At 37.7% G+C, this 5,124-nt stretch overlaps 1 long non-coding RNA gene across 1 annotated transcript in view; it reads right to left on the reverse strand.

Moving 5' to 3' along the window:
- Positions 1 to 5,124, reverse strand: part of LOC121016100 (uncharacterized) — a 74,967-nt gene that overhangs the window by 799 nt on the left and 69,044 nt on the right. The window lies entirely within an intron of this gene.

The raw sequence follows: 5,124 nt of genomic DNA on the forward strand, positions 1-5,124 counted from the left end.
CCCCCCCACCCCCACTCACGTTCTGTCTGTCTCTCTCAAAAATAAATAAACATTAAAAAAAATTAAAACTTTTGAAATGTATTGAATTGAGTAGACGCAACCTGTAAGCCATTCTGGCTGCTAGAATGAATTTCAGACACTTAATAACAGTAGTCAACAATGGTTACGCATATTGAGGTCAGCCCTTAAAGGGTTTTACTTCATTACTTGAGGGGAGAATTGTGTGTGTGTGGGGGGGGGGTGTGTGTGAGTGTGATTTGTTTTGTTGGTAATTGTAATGAAGAACCTGGTTCCTTTGGTTGAAGAGTTTCTCAGACTTGGGACTACTGACGTTTTGGATGGATATTGTGGGGGCCTGTACTGGGTATTAGACAATGCTTAGCAGCATTCTTGGCCTCTACCCACCGGATGCTGGTAGTAGTACAGCCCCTCCGTTGTGACAACCAAAAATGTCTCCATTGCCAGTGTCCCCTGAGGGATTAAAATCAACCTAGGTTGAAAGATTACTGGTTTAAAGGTGTTTTAGTTAAGACCATTATACTATTGTAAAGCAAGTAAGAACACCTGACTGATGAAATCAGATAGGTTGTGTGTTTCTTCCTGGATATTATTAGACTCTGACTTACTCCTTTGGATTCAGCAGCAGCGCATAATGCTACACCCTAAGAAATCTGATACACCAGAGATACTTCACAATTATTTCAATTTGGGGGAAGGTATTATAAGTCCTGGTTAAAAATACAGAGCATAAAATGGTATAGTCTTTCCACTCCCCCCAGAGAACCCCGTGTCCTTTTCTTGGAAATAGCCTGGCCATCATTGATGATTTCCTGTGTGCCTTTTCAGAGATTCAGATTATTGTATATACATTTAATGTGTATATATTTTTATTGAGGACTAACATGTACTGGTCACTGTGCTACTTTACATATATTATCTCATTTAATCCTCCCAATAAGGAAATAGTGACTTAGGTTGAGTTACTTGCCGAAAGTCAAGTGGTAGTAAGTTGAGTGGTAACTGCTACGTTCAGGTTGAGGGCCTTTTTATTTTGGAGACATTGTTTTTATTTATTTAATTTTAATTAATTAATTAGACTTTATTGTTTTAATTGCCTATATTGCGTCCTAGGAAGCAATAATTAACACAAAAGTGAAATAGCGTTTTATAAATTTAAGTATTAAGAGTTAATTTATCCAGTAACTACCAAAATGATTATGGAAATGTTCCCATCTTACTTAAATTTATCGTATAAAATACTACATACACATTAAGAGCTAAGTGATATTCTTTTTTCTTTAACGTTTATTTTAGAGAGAGCGAGCGTGAGCATGCGCACATATGCGGGGGGTGGGGGGGTGGGGGGGTGGGGCAGAGGATCCGGAGTGGGCTCAGCACTGACAGCAGAGAGCCCTATGTGGGGCTCAAACTCACGAACTGTGAGATCACCACCTGAGCCAAAGTCGGACACTTCATGGCCTGAACCATCCAGGTGGCCCGATCTAAGTGATATTCTTAAGGTAATCATAAAAAGATATTTTAGCCATTGTCAGCTTCAGGCCAGTGTCATAGGCTGAAGGAAGTGCTAAGCTTTTTGGTGTTGGTGGTTAACTATGAGAAAAATTTTGGGCTATTTGCACTTTCTCTCTTCAATCATACTAAATTTTATGGTATGACAAACATAAGGAATAAGAACATGATTTTGTTTTTAAGATCACTGGAGTTTATTTGTTTTTTTAACTTTGAGAACATAGGTTTTCAGTAGTTAGGGTTTTATAGACACCTGTCATTCCAGAACTAGGAAGAAGAATCCTGTTATACTTTAACAGTAAACTAATTGAGCTTCTTTTACTGTCGAAATTTTGATTGTTAATTTTAAAGTAATCTGGAAAATTCCCAAATCATCTTCTCCTTGGCTACCCATGTAAGTAGGTTGTTTTGATGAGTTAGTTATGTGTGTTTCTCAGACTCAAATGTGCAAGGGAATCATTTGGGAAATACAGATTCCTGGTCTCATGCCCAAAGATTCTATACATCTTGATGCTCAAGAAAATCCACTTTTAAATTTTATTTTAGTTTTTTTATTAAAACATTTTTTTAAGATTTTATTTTTAAGTAATCTCTGCACACAACATGGAGCTCTGATTCACAGCTCTGAGATCAAGAGTTGTAAGCTTGCCTTGCTGAGCCAGCCAGGTGCCCCAAGAAAATCTAATTTTTAGAGGAGTACTGTGGGTGGCTGTGAGGCCAGGGATTTGGAGCCATACTGCAGTGGGTGCTCTGAGCTGTTTCCCTGAGCCAGCTGCCCGCACTTCCTGGTTTTGTGATGTGCTGTGCTATTGGCAGCCCTGGTGTTTGTAAGATATTCAAAGAGTACACTTAAAAGGAGGAATAAGAAAGATTTAATATTTTTTGGCCTTTCTAGAATATATTGGCACACTGACATACAAATTCCATTGACAATTTTAAACAAGCAGATATAGAATAGTTGGTTTATTGACAGGAATACTCTAATATTCTGGGCGATGAACATAATATTTAATAAGTATTTTTAATATTAAGTATTAATCTTTTTTTTAAACATTAAAAAGTTGTTTTTAAGTAATCTCTACTCCCAGCGTGGGGCTCAAACTGACAACCCTGAGATTAAGAGTTGCATGCTCCACCGACCCAGCCAGCCAGGCTTCCCTTAACCATTAATATTCTTAATAGTTGTTAACTGATGTGGAAGAAAATGTTTAAAAATATGGAAATGGAAGGAAAGTCTAACAGTAAATGTATAGTGCATCATACTACTAATTGTTTAACAGTTTGGGAATTTTTATATCCAGAAGTAATTCCTCTATTATAGCAATAATGCAACTTTTGCATATTTTACTATGTTGTCAGAAAAAAGAGTGTACGTGAAGCAAATACAATATGTACTGAGGTTGAGGATGCAGCGTCGGGTAGGTTGCATTCCCTGTGGTGGAGGAATCCTGTATCTGATGTGTTGTATTACAGAATCTGAAGCAACCTCCTTTTGCTGTGTATATGTGTGTCACATCATTCTGTTGTGCACCTTAAAAGTACACAATGTCATATGGCAGTGGTATCTCAATGAAACTGGGGGAAAGTCTTAATATTTTAGTGAATAAGTGAATTTTCTTAACATTAGGGCATACATGATTTTTAACCAGTAATTTCTATCATTCAGTGAATCTTTTTGATCATGCAGTGAAATTTAGTTTTTTATAAATAATGGTAGTTTAATTTTCTATAAACTACTTCACAATGAAACATACTGTCTACATTAGTCTTTTGGTTTTTAAGTTTTTCAATTTATTTTTTATTTTAAAGTTTATTTTGAGAGACTGTGCTTGCATGTGGTGTGAGTGGGGGAGGGGCAGAGGGAGAGGGAGAATCCCAAGCAGCCTTCCTGCCTCCCGCACAGAGCCTACACCATGTGATCATGACCTGAGCCAAGATCAAGAGTCGGTTGCTTAGGTCGCTTCCCTCACTTAGCCGGCTGAGCCACCCACGCGCCCTTCCGTAGTCTCTTGTAATGGTTGACCTCACTTTCTAAAATACTGCTGACTATATTAAAATATTAAAGTAAATTCTACAATTGTAGATATTAACGTTTAGTGTAGTCTGTATTTGCTATGATGTAGTCCCAAAGTATATAGTTTTATTATGTAGTTTCTATGTTAATACACATTCTATTTGGTGATACGTCTGTGTGTAGTCATGAAATTAAGACGTCTTGATGATTAATAGAGTGGTATAGTGTTGGAAACCTGGAAATTCATGGACTCCCACTATATTGTTGCTTTTTTTATTAAAATTTTTTAAATGTTTATTTAATTTTGAGAGAGAGAATATGAGCAGGGCCGGGGCAGAGAGAGAGGGAGACACAGAATCTGAAGCGGGCTCCAGGCTCCAAGCTATCAGCACAGAGCCGGACACGGGGCTTGAACTCATGAACCACGAGATCATGACCTGAACTGAAGCCAGATGCTTAACCCACTGAGCCACCCAGGTGCGCCTGTTGTTGCTTTTTGATTTCCTTTTCTTGGGTGGAGTGTTTGTTTACGTTATCAGGATGAGTTTCAATCTTTAGATTATTTGGTTTTGGGTTCCTCAGTGCAAGGTTTTTTTGGGGGGGATATACTAATTTTGTGGTTAACTGTAGTGCGGATGTGTTCTTGCTTCAAGCAAGTAAATACTAAGCGTTCCTTTGTTTTAATGGACTCTGTTCCATTTAGGATGAAAAATTTTGTCTTTCTTAATTACTGGGAAATATTTTTGTTAGAATTTGAAACATGAAATGACCTCCAGCGTTCTGTTTAATGCCATCTTTGATTGGTTTATGGGAAGTGACTTCTCAGAGAGAAAAGCAGAGAATATGCGTCTGGAAATGGTCTGGCAAGGTAAACTTAGCGTAGTTACATCCGGTTGATGGCATTTCAGGTACAGAGACGTACAAATAAGAAAAAGCATATCTTTTGCAAATGATGGTAACGAACAGATGAGAATGATAAAATGCATTTTTAGAAAATAAGACGCATGCATGTTAAAATACAGCGTTATAAACTTTCCCCCTAGTGCAGGATAGTATTAGCCTTACTCAAGCAAACTAGAAACTTTTATCAGTGCTGTTCCACTGCCACATTCTGGCCCTCAAACTGCTGGGGGAAATTACCGTAATTGTTGTTACTGTAGAGGCGTATACCTCTCTTTATGATGTGAGGGTCTAGAAAATAAGTGGAAAGTTAGTTTATGTAAGAGAAAAGTTTCACCTTTTTTATTCCATCAGTGTCTGATAACTTAGAAAAACAGCTACTGTTCCTTCTTTACCTTTTGTCTACTTCTCCATTGGTTAGGGGTCTGTTAAAAGTGTAAACAACAGAGGAGCCATTTAAATTTTTACCTGGCAGCTGTTTTTGCTTTAATCTTGTAAAGTAAGCATTGCTTTTATTAATTTTTTATTTTTTTTATTATTTAAAAAAAATTTTTTTTTTCAACGTTTATTTTTGGGACAGAGAGAGACAGAGCATGAACGGGGGAGGGGCAGAGAGAGAGGGAGACACAGAATCTGAAACAGGCTCCAGGCTCTGAGCTGTCAGCCCAGAGCCCGACGCG

This window comes from Herpailurus yagouaroundi, unplaced genomic scaffold (assembly GCF_014898765.1).
Source record: "Herpailurus yagouaroundi ecotype Mexico unplaced genomic scaffold, PumYag 208, whole genome shotgun sequence".
Classification (NCBI taxonomy): Eukaryota; Metazoa; Chordata; class Mammalia; order Carnivora; family Felidae; genus Herpailurus; species Herpailurus yagouaroundi.